This window comes from Vicia villosa, unplaced genomic scaffold, assembly GCF_029867415.1.
Source record: "Vicia villosa cultivar HV-30 ecotype Madison, WI unplaced genomic scaffold, Vvil1.0 ctg.005181F_1_1, whole genome shotgun sequence".
Taxonomy (NCBI): Eukaryota; Viridiplantae; Streptophyta; class Magnoliopsida; order Fabales; family Fabaceae; genus Vicia; species Vicia villosa.
Genome location: NW_026706584.1, coordinates 61,953 through 79,047, shown reverse-complemented (window position 1 = coordinate 79,047; position 17,095 = coordinate 61,953). Strand labels below are relative to the sequence as shown.

Sequence of the window (17,095 nt, the reverse complement as noted above, 5' to 3'; positions counted from 1 at the left end):
CACAGAATCCAAACACTCATCTCTAAACCAACTTGCAACTAACAAAAACAGAACTTTCCTAGCCATTCCCAACAAACATAACAGAACCTTCAACTTCATTCTAACTAACTCACAACCACATTTCAAGCCTAACAAACTCTAGTAACAGAGTCTAACTACTTATAACCACCTTCAACAACCTATAACAAACTTTTTTCGACCTCTAAACAACAACTAACAGTTTTTAACAAACTTAACTACCTGCATAACAGATTCACAACACCCATAACCAACTTTCAGCTATAGCAGAATCCTAACTGACCATAACTAGATTTGTAACCAACACAAACTCATAACTGAAAAACAGAGATAACTAACCTGCTAACCGAATAAATCTCTACCCTCCATCTCCTAACCGATTCTCTCTAATCCAATGGCCCTCAATCATCACTCTCTAACTGAATCTCTTCAACCTTCTCACCTATATAAACCACCTTCACTCCACCACTTCAACACACGCCATTCTCTCATCACCTCTCATCCATCTCCATCATCATCTTCCTCAAGCTACGCACTCACCTTCAACCTCCTTCAATCACCGTCACTTCTACAACTTCTCTTCTCTCAATTCCCTAACTCTCTCACTAAAGCTCTCTCACCATTGTTGTACGAGACTTCACCTTGAAATCTCGTTTCAACTGAGCTTAGCCTCAATCCGATACATTCTCTCAACACATCTCAGCTCTCACGCAACAACAACAACCGCGCAGAAATCGCACACAGAAAGAAGAAGAATCGAAGAACACAGAAGAAAGACGGAGAAGAAATAGTACGCAAAGGTGACGAAATACCTGGAAGTCTCAAAGCGCGTCTTCTGGACTTCGCACCAACACTAACGAACACAAAGAGCTACCAAACATCATCTCAAGTTGGTAAACGTTCTTATTCCTTGGATTCTTACTCGTCTTCGTCATCGAATTGGAGTGTTGATCGAATTGAAGAGATTTTGAGATATGAGATCGAGACGAGAGTTCGAGTTATGAAATCAGAGAGGTGAGAGCGAGAGTTTGAGAACCGAGACGGAGAAGAGGTGAGAGGGAGCGGAGCTTGATCTGTTTCGTGGTTCGCGGCGGAAGAGGATCATCGGAGAAGAAAGGAGTAGCCACCGTCGTCGCCATTGAGAGAAGGATCGTGAGTTGAACAAGATGAATCGGTACACAGCTAACCCTAATTCCCAATTCAATTAGCTTTTTATTTTTCTTTATTTAATTTCGTTTTTACTTTGAATAACAACAAATATGATTCTGGATCACCTCACTTTGCACACGAATTGCCATCCACACTCCCCTAGGCCCATCATTATCATCATTCTTTTGTGAACTGCAAAGTGAACAAAAAAAAACAAACTTCTTTGGGCCTCATCACGAATTGCTGTTCATCACCCCCCCCTAAGGCCCACGCGCTCCATTTTTGGTGTGCTAAAGAAACTCTGAAAACAACCTTTGGGCCAAATTGCTCAGCGTACCCCCAGGCCCACGTCTTCTGAATACTGTAACAAAAAAACTCTGTCTGGGCCTGTCTCCTCGGGCCCTGCACCTATTACGTGCTGCACCACCAGTTTAATTTTGCACCCCTTGTTTCTTTTTTTTACTAAATTTAGGTTTCATTAGATTTTTTCTATTTTGTTTTACTAAATAAAAATGACTTTTTTCCTATTAGCCTTTGATACATCATTTTGACATAAAAAAATAATCATAAAAAAATATTAGTCTTAGGCTATTTGTTTTTTAGTCTTTTTACTTGACTTGTAATTCAATTTCTCCCATAAAAATCAATATAAAAAATAGTAGTATTTTTAATTCATTTTGTACTATATTTTTGACTTGTTACTATATGCTTGTATGCCAATTTTTGTACCATTGTGTTACTCACTATTGACTTCTAATTGCGATCTTTATTTTCATGTTTCTTTTATTCCTAACCTTAGGTAGAAACCATGATAACATTAGGTAGAAATTCCCTTCATATTAGGCTAGTTTTTACTTAGGCTAGTTTCTTTTTCTTTTTCTTTTACAACTCTAAAACATCTAAAAATATTCAAAATAAAATCCCCATAAAAAATACAAAGAAAACACCTAAAAAACATTAATAAAAAAGTGAAAATCATTAAAAAGGGAATGGAAGCTTGAATCTCCCTTGCTTTAGGGAATCATTCAAGTGCTTGGATCTCCCTTGCTTTAGGGTTCCATTCGGGCGTAAGTTCCCAAATTCTAAAAGACACAAACCAAAGAGTAACTCGAGTTTCCCTTGCTTTAGGGATTTCCTCGGAACACTCAAACTCTCTCTCTTTCTCTCTGTCATACCCTAATTTTTGACCCCCCCTGAGATGGCATATCTTCAGGATTTTTCATCAGGTCAAGACAAGTACCCAGAGCAGTCATTTCTCCATCCGGTACCTAATCGAGGATGCTCAAGGACAAGAAAGCTCAGGCAAAGGATCAATCAATACAAAGATTAGTCTCTAATACAATCATGGGGCTCAAAAACTTCACTTTTCTCATCTATGATTGATTAGACATCCAGTCATATGAGTACAGGTTTACTCAGGTCACCAGACTAGGGTTTTGAGCCTATCAAGGACTAAAATCAGGGATCACATTTGGGAAACCCTAAAAAACCTCAGAGGGTCATTCAAAGACATCAATCATCTTCAAATAACTCATATGACAAGATCTACTAGACATCACACTTCAATTCAAAGTCTACAGTCATTATTTTCACATGGTCTACAAATTAGGGTTTTGACCTAATTCACCAAGATAGTTGACTTCTGATCAGGGCATGAATCCAAAACTCAAGACATGATTCAAGGATCTATACTACCTCCATATAATCCATTTATATCATCCATTTGGGGAGAAGATCTTATTTCTACACAAAAGCCCAAAAATTCACTTTGTCAGGAAAAAGTCAACTGTGAAGGATCATCATTGACTTTTAAGGTTTTTGGTCAAAAAATGACTTTCAAAGATCAATATCATCAATATATGGATGTCAAAGTCATTTGGACAAAGAAATTCAAAGAAATTCATCAAGGAGCGAAAAGTCGGGAATTAGGGTTTTTGAAGGTATGGTGAGATCTCAAAATTTCACCTACACAACTCAAAAAACTTCCAACATGAAAGTTGTAGATCTTGCCATATAAAACAACATCTTACAAGGGAACTTTTTTCAAAAGATCAACCATTTATGAAGTTTTGGAAATTTTGAAGTTTAGGTCATAAACACTTAGAAATTTTTCTAAGTGTTTTAACCTAGTTTTCTTCCAACTTTGGCCTCATTTTTCACAAATTTCCCAAAGGATTCTGAAGAAGACATAAACTAATGATTTAAAGTAGATGTTTAGGGCTTTCCAAATTGTGTTCAACCTTCTCAAAATTCAATTTGAGCTAAGAGTTATGCTTGTTCAAAGTTGGCCTCATGAAGTGAAATTATAGGTCATGCATCATTTTGGAACTTTGAAGTTTTGTGCACATGACCTCAAATACAGATGCTACATGACCCATAATACATCTGCAAACATGCCATGCATTCATTTTCACCATGCCATGATAATTGAAGAAGATTCCTAAAACAAGAACATGTGATTATGTAATGATTACATTTGAGAATTTATGGCAAATTGATGAATCACCCAAGGAATCTTCTCACCAACCAATTAGAGCTCACTTTGCATCTGAATTGTCCCCTAAGATCAGATAGAATCAATGGATAGGGGAGGTGGCTCGAAAATGCAATGATCACATTTGGATATTCTTTGAAATTTCTTCATGGCTAAGAAACCAAACTTACTTCACTAAGCAAGCTCACTCTCCCAATCAGTACTGAGACATTTGCCTATAAATAGAGGCCTCATTCTCATTCAAAAAACACACCAAAGCAACCATATTACTTGCTTTCTCTTTCTCTTCTCTTGTTCATTGTTTTTCAAAGTTCTTTGGCAAGAAGAATCGATTTCTTCAAACCAGAGCTTATCTTTGGGAAGTGAGCATTCTAACATCTCAAGGGAGGTCATTTGAGGTGATCCAAGCACCTGGATCACTTCTGTAAGTGGAGGAACACCATTGTTGCTCTCACTTTGGAGCATCTGCAGTTGGAGGTCCATGGAGTGATTCAGAAGGTTTCAAGGCAAGCCAATCATCCAGACACACTCCTCAGGTCATAGTGAAGCTAACCAGATGGCTGCAGCTCATCTGTAACTCGAGAATCAACACCCTCCATGTTCACTTGAAGCTGAAATCGAGGGAGGTCCATAGAACAATTCAGGAGGTTTGAGGTCATTACAAGCATTCAGTTAGCATCACTGAGCCACAAGGAAGCTTTTGGGATCATTCATACAAGCCCAGTTGCCGTCCATCATCCTCACGATCTCCATTTTCAGAGGTAAGTTTCTGAACTCCCTCTCTTTAATTTAAGAACTCTTTGTGAAATAGCTCGATTCTATCTTGTTCAGCATCATCAGAGGATTGAAAACCCTCTATCATCATCCATTTATCTTTCAGTATAGTCATTTAATTTAATTTTGAAATTTTAGGGTTCTTCACGATTTCTGGTAAATTAGTTAGATGTAGTTAATGATAGTTCATGTTAGTTACATATTTAGAATCGTGAGTGAATTTAGAGCAAGTTTCATGTTTACATCGTTGCAAATGGTTGAGAAACGAGTAAGCTCAGAAATTCAAAAATGGAGAGCTTGAGGTTGAAGACGAAGATGGTGGTGGCGCGCAAATTTGAATTCTCAGGGGAGAGTTTATTTTATTTTGAATGGTGTGCGTTTTATTAACGACTGAACAACTTGCCCCAGTGGCCACCTATACACCCTTAGTATCATCATGCCTCAAGTCTGGGGTTCGAATCCCCCTCGCCCCAGACTTTTTGATTCTTTTATTTTTTAAGGATTTACAACTTGTTTTGAAACATGACCAATTGGAGGCAAGTCACTATCACCACACGCGCGTTGGCTCAGTGGTATAGTTTTGAGGAAATGACCTCAAGGGCGTGGGTTCAAACCCTCCAAGGGCCAAAACTTATTTTTTAAACACTAATTTCTTTCATTTTTCTTCACAACTTCACATATTTATTTAACCTATCAAATTAATTTATTTTCACTTCATTTTTCACACACTTATCATTTAATATACCTATTTTGTGAATAATCAAAAAATCATAAAAAATATTATGTATTTCTTGAATTTTAATTAGGTTTAAAATAGTATGTTTTTAAGTGTTTTCTTAAATACTTTAAATATATATATATTATCATTTTAACCTAATCAATTTGTGAATAATTTTATGATAAAACCCTAATTGTTTAGGTCTTAATTAGTTAAAAGTTCTTTATTTTTACCTTAATTAATTTGACTTTTGTCAATATTCAAATTTATTTTTCAATCTCTAATTAAACGGATGATTAAGGTTTTCAAACAACAAAACCTTGTATCATTCCAAATCATTTTCAAATTGCTTTTACACCAGTACTGTAAAGTACTGGGCCTCTAATAGATTGTAAGTCCCAAAAACCTTCTCTTCTTAGCTTGTTTTCAAAACTGTATTTTCAAAATCTTCTTTCTGTTTTCAAAACATTCTTCTGGTATTCGAAGGGCATTATTCCCGGTGAAACTCTTCAGATACCTATGTGACCTTTGTCCATCTTCACTTCTTCTGTTTTCAAAAACCATTAACTGTTTATCATATACATTCAACTGTTATCAACAAAACAATAAAAATACTGTTGAGGCTCTGTACATACTTCTTCAAAGGCCTCCACTCCATCCAGGTTAGGCTTTACAAGCTTTCAATTTACAGTCTTTATTTAAATTACTGTCAAATATAAACTGTGCATATATATATTAGTTTAGAACTACGTTTGAGTATAAACCTTAGGACAGTTAAACTATATATATATTATAGGAATATGACCTAGGATTGAGAATGTCTTCCCGGTGAAGGCTCTTTCCTAATTAGAGATCTGTAGTTCAAACCCCCAAGATGAATTATTCCCGGTGAAACATCTTGGCAAAAACCTTAGAATCCAAAAATATAGGACACATCCACCCAAAGAGGAATTATTCCCGGTGAAACCTCTTACCCATTTGCTTAGAGCCAAAATAAGTTCAAAAACTACATAGCTTTCTCTTGTGCTATAACAAGGACCCTCGATTAGCCTCCTCTTGGGCTTTGTACAAGGACCCACAGGCTTCTTAAAAGCATTTCCAGCTTCCTCTTGAGCTTGTATACAAGGACCCATCAGGTTTCTTATAAACATAGGAACAGGTCTTTAGTCACCTTTTAGCCTACCCTGGTGAGTTTCTTCCAATTTAAACCAGACCTTAAACAAGCTAAGTTTGTCTCAATTTTGCATTGAGTGCACTTTTTGGAATGAGAGACATGGACAGTCTCTGTCACCCTTATCTTCATCAATCTTCCTTAGCAGAGTCTAGGATCCATGTTTGGTCATCCTCAGCATTGAGTCAGCCTTCATCTTGGGCTTTAAACAAGAAGTCTCCACTAGATAATCTTTCTGCCAATCCTTTCATCCTTTAATAATTAATGGAGAGCTACCCAAATCATTTCAATAAAAACCCCTAGAAAGGGTTAGCCTCCAACATCTGTCTAAAAATGTCAAAATCCCTGGAAAGGGTTAGCTTCCACACGTTCCTTCATTTCAATAAAAACCCCTGGAAAGGGTTAGCCTCCAAAGTCAATTAATAAATAATTTCATTCTCTTAGGAGATAATTTCCCCAAAAGAGTCAAAATCCCTGGAAAGGGTCAGCCTCCAAAAAACATGATAAAGTCAGTCTTTTAACAGACAAATTCACCAGCTGAGTCAAAATCCCTGGAAAGGGTTAGCTTCCAAAGAAAAACAGTCTTTTAATAAATAAAATTTCCTCAGTAGAGTCAAAACCAACAAAAACAGTTAGCCTCAACCTTGGGCTTCATACAAGGCACCCAAACAATAAAACTCCCCTGTCAAGAGTCAGCCTCAACCTTGGGCATTGTACAAGGCAGATAATAGAGTCTCCCCAGTGAGTTCTTCATCATTCAGTAGCCACAACCTTGGGCTTTGTACAAGGCAGATAAACCATATTTTTCATGTGTCAAAGATTCCTAACACTTAGGATCTTTCCCCATATAGTCATCCATACTTAATTCATTTAAGAGTCCGCCACAACCTTGGGCTTTGTACAAGGCAGAAAATAATGTTTTCCCTAGCAATAGTCAGCCACAACCTTGGGCTTTGTACAAGGCACACAAATAGAGTCTCCCTAAGTAGAGTCAGCCTCAATTCTGGGCTTTGTACAGAACACAAAAATACCCTGTAATTAACCCCCAGTGGAGCCATCTCCCAGAGTCAATAATATTTAATCAATCAAAAGCCTCAAGCTTGGGCCTCATACAAGCCAGCTAAAGTCAAATCTTTTATACAGTAGATAGACATAGCTTATCTCTATAGAGAGATATTTTTACTACTCTACCACATTCAAACAAACAAACATTTCATTTCAATTTTAATCAAGTCTCCCATTTAGGATTTTGAAAGGCATGAGCTGGCAGTAAAACCCAGACATGTGGTAACTTTCCCTAATTTGGATGAGCATCCTTCTTTCATTTAAGAGGCATTTGACTGGTATACTTGCACATACACAAGTAAGGTCCCCCTCTTGAATGAAATGAATTCAGTTATTCTGTCACTCTTTAAATGTTTGTGGTAGAATAGTACAAATACCTCTCTGTAGAGATAATTTCATGTCTCTTTACTGTAAACAGAGATTTAATTCCAAGCTTCAACCTTGAGCTTCAAGCAAGGCACCAAAAATAATTAATTTCCCTAGTTAGTTCCCCGAACTACATTAAGCTCTGACTTCCACTAGGGATATGTAGGCATGAGGTTCACAAGGAATCTCAGCGAGCTAATAAAATACCAAAAATAGTCAGTTTGTCTGTCTGTCTGTCTTTTCAAATCAATTCAATTCCTTCTCCTAACACAAAGGAGAAACTTTCCCAATCATTAGCAATAAACACAAACACAATGACACAGAGAAGGTTCCTGTAGAGTACTACAGATATGTAGGGTGTTTAAACACTTCCCTATGTATAACCGACCCCCCGGACTCCAGAATTTCTAGTCTAGGTGAAATCCCCACACTTAGCAAACTCCTAGGGTTTAGTTGAGATCTTTTTTCCCCTTTCCTACTCGTAGGACAAATAAGAAAGTTCGTGTGATATCGTAGGAAGAACTGAAACAAAATTCATCCCACCACGGGCGCATTCTCCTTCCAAATTTCGCGTGAAGGGTTTAGCGTGCCGTCCTCCCAAGTGAAACGGGGAGGTAAAAGAAAACGACACCACACTCTCCTTTCTTAAGGGCATTGTTATCTCCGCTCTATTGCATCCTAGGTCGATCCCTTATGCAAGAGCGCGAGCGTTAACGCCACCCAACTAAAAAACACAAAAACAAACAAAACTATGGAGCCGAACTACGGCGCTCTGATTCCTGAAAAGGATACGTAGGCATCAAGTCGCGGGGCTTGAACGAGCACATTTGTAAATATTTCCTTCTTTTCCCCGTATTTCTTTTTGCATTCATTCGCATATAGACATAGACATAGTACACACCCTTTAGATAGAAACAAACATAGGTGGATACCATCAAGTACGATGGGCGCGAGGGGTGCTAATACCTTCCCCTTGCGTAACCGACTCCCGTACCTTGATTCTCTGGTCGCAAGACCCTGTTCCTTCCTTTGTTAGGTTTTCTGATATTCCTTTCCCTTATGGGATAAATATATTGGTGGCGACTCTGTTCATTTTTCGCGAGCGTGCGACACTGGTAAATCAAAAGGTAATCTTTCACATTCTGCTAACGAAGAAATTAGAAAAACGATGAAACCCATAGGTTGACGCCACAAATTCCAACCCCAAAAATCATATTTTGAATGCGCATCAACTGTATCAATTGTACTTAAACTGTTAGATAATCCTAGTCGATGATAATATTACTGTTCCCATCTCTGTTACAGAACCGTACATGAGATTTTCACCTCATACGGCTCCTGGAAAGCCTTAAGTAAATCTAAAAACCGGGTCTATTATTTATCTCTTGATATATCCCTAAGATCTAGAAGATGAAAATAGATCGAACGGTTCTGAATTAGACCAATTCAATTTTGTCTATTCTATAAATAACGAAATAAGAAAAAGAAGTCTATTTTAATAAAAGATGCAATTAAGGCACTTCTGAATTGATCTCATCCCTAAAATATAAAAATTTGTTGAGTAATAACTGGATTCTTAAATAAAATACTCTTTGATAATTATCAATAACCCTCATGATTTTGAATTACGAAAAAGAATTACAGATTCGTTTCTTAATTATGATGTGAATTTTATCTCCATGAATATGGATATAAGAAATAAAAAACGAAAGAGAAATCTATTTTTCGTTTTTTATTTCTTCTGTGTTTTTTTTCGTTCCTATTCTTCTTTTTTGTGCTATGAAAAAGGGACTTAAAAATTTTGAAAGGATTTTTTCGTTCCTGATAGTCATTTATTGAATGAGTGGATGGAAGCATACTCTAGATCGGAGTTGTGGGGAGTACTGCTTTCTTTTTTCTACCAACTTAAAGCCCCAATTAGTATTCTTTTTATATTCTGCGTACAGTAAATTGTCTTTTGGATAATTTACAAAATATGTGTTACTAATCCTTTGTGTATCTTGGTGTTTCTAACCATCCACTCTTTTTTATTAATCCCCCTTCTTTATTTTAATATATGTATGATAATTCATAAAAATGGTAACTAAAACTAAATAAGGTTGGTCTTTTGAGCCCGCTTCAAAACAGGACGACAATTTATCCAATCTTGGGTTAAATGGCCTCTTCTGTTTATAATTTTATTTCATTCTTATACATAGAAAATGAGACTCAATATTTTTACTACCATTTAAAATCATCATACTATCTATTAACTACAAGTAAATATAGTATTCTGAAATTTGATTCCATATAAGCTGTTTTATTTCACTCATATAACTATCTAATTTGGTTCTTCAATCGAAACTGCAAAAAAGAAAATAGAGACAATGAAGTTTTCTGTTCAATTTATTCGCCTCCTTTCCTATATAGTACTATAAAGAAAGGAGCATATCAATAGCATCAAATAGCTTTTTGGGTTTCAATGAATCACACGTAGAGATATTGATAAGACACATAGAGTTAATGGTATTTCATAACTAATCGATTGAGCAGCAGCTCGTAGACCAACCAAAAAGGAATATTTATTATTAGAGCCATATCCTGACATAAGAAGTCCAATGGGAGCAATACTCAAAATAGCAATCCATAAAAAAACACCTATATTGAAATCAGATAAAACAAAGTTATAGCCAAAGGGAATTACTGAATAAACAAATATCTCCCCTAGATGGAATAATATTCTCTTTGAATAGTAGTTTTGTTCCGTCTGCTAGAGCTTGAAGAATTCCAAAAGGACCGGCGTATTCATGTCCAATACGCTGTTGTACCCCCGCAGATATTTCTCTTTCTAACCATACAATTGCTAGTACACTTATTGTGATTCCCAAGACAAGAATCAAAATAGGTACAAGTATCCATAGAATTCCATAGACCTCTTTGAAAGATTCCAATCCGGAAAAGCAGTTTGTATCTTGGACTTCCGTTGTATCAATTATCATTTCAACGATGAACTTCTCCCATAATGATATCTATGCTACCTAGTATTGTCATAATATCAGCCAATTTCATTCTTTTAACTAATTGAGGAAGAATTTGCAAATTGATAAAACCAGGTGGACGAATTTTCCATTTCCAAGGAAAACCATTCTGATCTCCTATTAGAAAAATTCCTAATTCTCCCTTGGGAGTTTCAACTCTCACATTAAGTTCTTGTTTCGGCAATTCAAAAGTAGGAGACGATTTTTTACCAATGAATTTATATTCAAAATAATTCCATTCTGGCTCCATTTCTCTATCAAAGCAGCGAATTTAAAATTTTTTATAAGGCCCCCCTGGAATTCCTTCCAAAGCCTGTTGAATTATTTTTATGGATTCCACCATTTCACCAATTCGACTAATTAACGAGTTAATGAATCTCCTTCTTTTTTCCATTGAACTTCCCAATAAAATTCCTCGTAACACTCATACTTATCAACTTCACGTAGATCCCATTGTATTTCGGAAGCCCAAAGCATGGGTCCTGATAACCCCCAATTTAGAACTTCCTCTCTACCAACAACACCTACTCCTTCAACCCGTTCTAAAAAAATGGATTTTGTGTAATAAGTTTTTGATATTCAATAACCCTTGTTAAAAAATAATTGCAGAAATCAAAACATTTATCTATCCAACCATAAGGTAGTTCAGCCCCAATACTAAAAAAACTATGCATCATTCTCATACCTGTCGCAGCTTCGAATAGATCATATATTAATTCTCTTTCTCTAAAAATATAGAAAAAAGGGGTTTGTGCACCAATATCTGCCATAAAAGGTCCTAGCCATAGTAAATGAGAAGCTATATGACTTAACTCCAACATAATTACTCGTATATAGATGGCTCTTTTAGGTACTTGAATATTTCCCAATTGTTCCGGTCCGTTTACAGTTATTGCTTCTGTGAACATAGTAGCTGGCTCTTTCAATCGAGGATACATATGTATTCTTAATATACTGAAACGGCTTCCATTATGTGTATCAAACCAATAGCGGTTTATACAAGCTAAATCTTCGAATCGATAATTAGGCCAAAGAAAGAATTTTAATTTCTTTAGTTTTTTTGTATCGCTATCAAGATCTTCATTTTTAGTCAAAACTTGAGCAGAATTATTTATTTTTTTCTCATTGGAATTTCTTGTGTTTCTATCCATAATATTTCTATTCTGTGGGTTCAAACAAATTAGAATTCTCAATTCTCTACATCGTCTAGTGGACAAAAGATTTTCAGGAACAAGTAAATCATAAATATTTTTATGTTTCGTTTCTGTTCTCTTTTTGTGCCTCAATGATATGCTTATGGTTTGATATATAAATAATTGTTCGTAGTTTTTTCTAGAAATACGAGTAGGTTCAATAAAAAACATTAGTTGGTCCCTCAATTCCTCTGTGTCCCTACATTATGTATAACAAGTGTTCTTAATCGTTAGAGCCCCAAATTTTCGAAATCTAGGTCTCCCTTTTTTATTGACATTATGACAATTTTTTTACTGTTTTCAGTCTCATCAGGAGACAATATACGTTGAGATTATCCATTATTGTGTCTTCGATGGGACTCGGATAGTACAAAGAAAACCAAAATATTTATCTAGTAAGAAATTCCGTTCTCCTTTTAGATCGGTCCTGTATTTATTTATATTATAACGACTGTTCCTATAATAGTTTGCGAGAAATGATTTTAGATCTGCTTGACTCGCGTATTCGTTCTTTTCTAACGCTAACTCGACTCGATCATTAATGTTTTTCTTTCCATAAAACTGCACAAAAAAGAAATTGATTGGTAAGATCCAAGGATTCTTCTTATATGCACTTAATTTTGAAAACAATCCCCCAAATCTCGGAGTGAATTATTTCTGATAGGTTATGGAATTCTTTTTTCTTTCTACATTCATTCTCGTACATTTAAAATACTTTTTATCCACCTTTCTATCCAACTTTTTTTCCCTATCCATCTCCATATACATCTCAATATATATATCTTCAATTCCATCTTCTGCTATATAATTTTGCAGCAAGTTATTACCCATTATATCAAATAATTCGTTTATATTTTTAGGTATGTTATCATTATAAGAAATCGTTTGGTTTTTGTTTGCCTGCAATGGTGATTTATATTCATAAATATCAGATTTTTTAGTATCTGCATAATTTAGATGTTGATAGGAGAAAAGATCATATCCATATTGTTTTTTATTTTTTTTTTGTAATAAGTCCATTTGTTGTTTTTTGTTAAAATTTAATGGTTTTTTTTTCAACTGAATCATATTCAACTAAATCTTTCTTTTGAGCCACGCGATGTTCATGGATTCTATTCCTCCACTATTGTGGTGCTAATCGCGACCATACGCTCTCAGGTAAAGCATATTGATAATGAACCTTTAACCAATTTGTCCATTGATTCATTATAGAATCGGGACGGTTATTATGTCTTAATTTGGAATTTAATATTCCCCCTTGTATTAAATAATCCTTTATTTTATTCTTAAGAAAAGAATATCTTCCAGGAGATTCCGAAATAGATCTTAACTTATATTTATATCCATTGCTAACTTGCATTTATGATAATTTAAACAATACATAGGCTTGTGACAAGGAAGATACATCACAAGAATTGCAATAGAATAGAATTTCTCAATCCAGATAGAATTGCATTTCATTAATTAATTAGTATTAATAAAATAACTAAAATAGTTCAAAACTGGAAGAACCCAGCTAGAAAAAAATTGAGACAGTTTGATCCCTTAACTCAATTAGTATTACCTTTAGAGTCCACTTATTCCCCATACTACAAGGGAAATGGAAAATGTAAAAACTACCATTAAAGCAGCCCAAGCAAGACTTACTATATCCATGTAAATTATGTCTCCTATCTATATCAATATGAATAAATTCTTTTCTTCATTCTTTTTTTTTATTGTTTACTAATTTTTCTTGTATTCTTTTTTTTCATTTCACTACTTTAATTAATTTGAATCTGAGACGCAAATATTGAAAGCATTTTAGATAAAAAATATAGCGATGCGTAGAATTTTGAATTATACAAGTCTCAAGAACTCTGTACCTACACTTGCTCCCACATGGAAAAATACAAAGTTTCTGATCAAAAAAACGGAAGAAACTTTTTTGATTCTCTTGTCGATTAGGCGACACCCGTATTTGAACTGGGGAAAAAGGATTTGCAGTCCCCCGCCTTACCACTCGGCCATGCCGCCAAAATGATACAAAAAAATAGATCAGAATATTCCTCCTCTCAAAAAACCAACGTATACCTTTTCAGTGACAAAAGAAAAGTAAATTTTTTGGGACAAATAGTAACCGTTAACTTTCAATTCCCGAAAAATAAAGGAATCTTAATTTCTTAATGAGAAAAAAATAGAAATTGATACATAACAAATCAATATTCTTATTCTAATATATTTTTTTTAGAATCCTTCTCTAGTTCCATTATAACAGGAACTTTGAATATATGTCAACCCCAAAATATCCATTTTCATTGTTACACATTATTGAATCGGGTATCTTCTATGTAATTCTAGATTACAGGGAATTTTTAATAAATTCTCGTACTTTTGTTTTTTTGCCAATTTTTCATTAAATATATTGATGAACGAATATAAAAAACAAATTAACATAACATATGCTGTCCCGAACAAATAGAACTGCAATAATGTAAGAGACATATTTAGATAGCTATAGCTGAAGTTAGATCTATACATGTTGAATAATTTTATGCACTGCAATCCTCCAATTCAAAAAAAAAGGGTCAAAATATATCTCTTCTTTGTGAATTCTCATTCTTTTTTGAACACTTGAAATGGTAAAAAAGAGTCTATTTTTTCTGATCATTTTATTTTTTTTATCTTTCTTTTCTTTCTCTCATGGAGCCAAGCAAATAAAATCCTGATTTTATTTTGGGGGTATCAATCGAATTGGAATATGTAATATCATACTATACTAATAGTATAAATAGAACTCATAGTATAAATAGAATTCATGTTTTTTAGATTGTTAAAAATACCCCGACCCGAAGCCTAGGCGAAATTTATCAATTTGTTTCCATTGATATTACAAATTAAATTCTATTTTGTTGTAAATTCTAATTGGAGTATCAAATTTCCTCTTTTCAGAATAGGTATTTCATAGACGGAGTTAGGTAAAATTTCATGTGATTCAGTTAAGTAAAAAGAACATAAATCCCATTATTGCTAAATCTATTCATGGGATTCTATGAAGAATGACAGCAAATCAAGGGATATTTTCTATTAAAAAAAAGGGGAAATAAAAAAATGCTAGGTGTTGGGAATGAAGGACTGTCTACACTACCCGGATTGAATCAAATACAATTTGAAGGGTTTTGTAGATTCATTGATCGGGGCTTAACAGAAGAACTTTTTAAGTTTCCAAAAATTGAAGATACAGATCAAGAAATTGAGTTTCAGTTATTTGTGGAAACATATCAATTGGTAGAACCCTCAATAAAAGAAAAAGATGCTGTATATGAATCACTTACATATTCCTCCGAATTCTATATATCTGTGGGACTACTTTAGAAAAATAGTCGGTATATCCAAGAACAAATTATTTTTATTGGAAACATACCTCTAATGAATTCCGTGGGAACTTTTATAGTAAATGGAATATACATAATTGTAATCAATCAAATATTGCAAAGTCCCGATATCTATTATCGGTCTGAATTGGACCATAACAGAATTCCAGTCTATACTGGCACAATAATATCATATTGGGGAGGAAGATTAGAGTTAGAAATAGATAGAAAAGCAAGGATATGGACTCGTGTAAGTAGGAAACAGAAATTCTCTATTCTAGTTCTATCATCAGCTATGGGTTCGAATTTAAGCGAAAATCTTGAAAACGTTTGTTACCCCGAAATTTTCTTGTCTTTTCCTCACTGAAAAGGTGGAAAAAAATAGGGATGTAAAATACGGATACGGGATATCCATCCCAGTCACTATAGACGCATTTGTCCATTTGACACCTCCGAAGGAATCAATGTCGGACTTATTGGATCCTTGGCAATTCACGCAAGGATTGGTCGTTGGGGGTCTATAGAAAGTCCATCTTATGAAATTTCTGAGAGAAAAAAAAGAATACGAATGCTTTATTTATCACCGAGTAGAGATGAATACTATATGGTAGCGACGGAAAATTTTTTAGCACTGAATCGAGATAATCAGGAGGAGCATATTTTTGCAGCTCGATAAAGTCAAGAATTTTTTACTATTGCATGGGAACAGGCGCTACCTGGAGCTGTAGTAGGTTCCAAGGGTTGGGTTGTTCGCCCAATAAAGCGGTACATGAGCTGCGTTCATAACATCGTGAGACAGTTCGGTCCATATCCGGTGTGGGCGTTAGAGCATTAAGAGGACCTTTCCCTAGTACGAGAGGACCAGAAAGGACTCACCTCTGGTGTGCCAGTTATCGTGTCAACAGTAAACGCTGGCTAGCCAAGTGCAGAGCAAATAACTGCGGAAGCATCTAAGTAGTAAGCCAACTCCAAGATGAGTGCTCTCCTATTCCGACTTACCAAGAGCCTCCGCGGAGGGTGGGTTCTATGCCCCTAGGGGACGGAGCAAAATAAGTTTTGAGAATTCAAGAGAAGGTCACGGCGAGACGAGCCATTTTTCATTAACGATAGGTGTCAAGTGGAAGTGCAGTAATGTATGCAGCCGAGGCATCCTAACAGACCGATAGACTTGAACCTTGTTCCTACATTACCTGGTCAATTCGATCAGGCACTTGCCATCTATTTTTATTTTTCAACTCTTTGACAACATGAAAAAACCAAAACCTCAGTCCCCCATCCCTTGAATAAATAGGGGTGGAAGGGAAAAGGCCTTTGGTGTCCTTTCCACTCAAGAATGAATAGCTCACACTCACAATGAAAAGTCAATATGCTTTTCCCTCATGTCTTTCTTTGATTTAGGGTTCCTATTCTGGTGTCCTAGGCGTAGAGGAACCACACCACTCCATCCCGAACTTGGTGGTTAAACTCTACTGCGGTGACGATACTATAGGGAAGGCCCTGCGGAAAAATTACTTTGCGCCATGATGTTCAAAAGATTAACACTTTTCACTCTGATTCTCTAATGAAAGTGTTGTCTTATGATAAACCTGAATTATCAAATGGAGACAAGGTGGGGCCTGTAGCTCAGAGGATTAGAGCACGTGGCTAGGAACCACGGTGTCGAGGGTTCGAATCCCTCCTCGCCCACAACTGGGTAAAAGGGGAGGGACCTTGGGGATAAAAAAATAAACTATGATTGAGGTTGAAATCAAAGAGTATTGCATTTTTCTTTCTTTAA

General features: G+C 35.5%; 1 non-coding gene and 2 pseudogenes across 1 annotated transcript; 1 reads left to right on the top strand and 2 right to left on the bottom strand.

Annotated features, from left to right (window-relative positions):
- Window positions 1-10,109: 10,109 nt before the first annotated feature.
- On the bottom strand, window positions 10,110-11,137 carry LOC131642518 (NAD(P)H-quinone oxidoreductase subunit 1, chloroplastic-like; annotated as a pseudogene).
- On the bottom strand, window positions 10,735-11,681 carry LOC131642517 (NAD(P)H-quinone oxidoreductase subunit H, chloroplastic-like; annotated as a pseudogene).
- A 5,249-nt stretch (window positions 11,682-16,930) lies between these two features.
- Window positions 16,931-17,004, top strand: TRNAP-AGG (transfer RNA proline (anticodon AGG)). Its single transcript has one exon. It is a non-coding gene; the product is annotated as a tRNA-Pro (tRNA).
- Window positions 17,005-17,095: the final 91 nt, after the last annotated feature.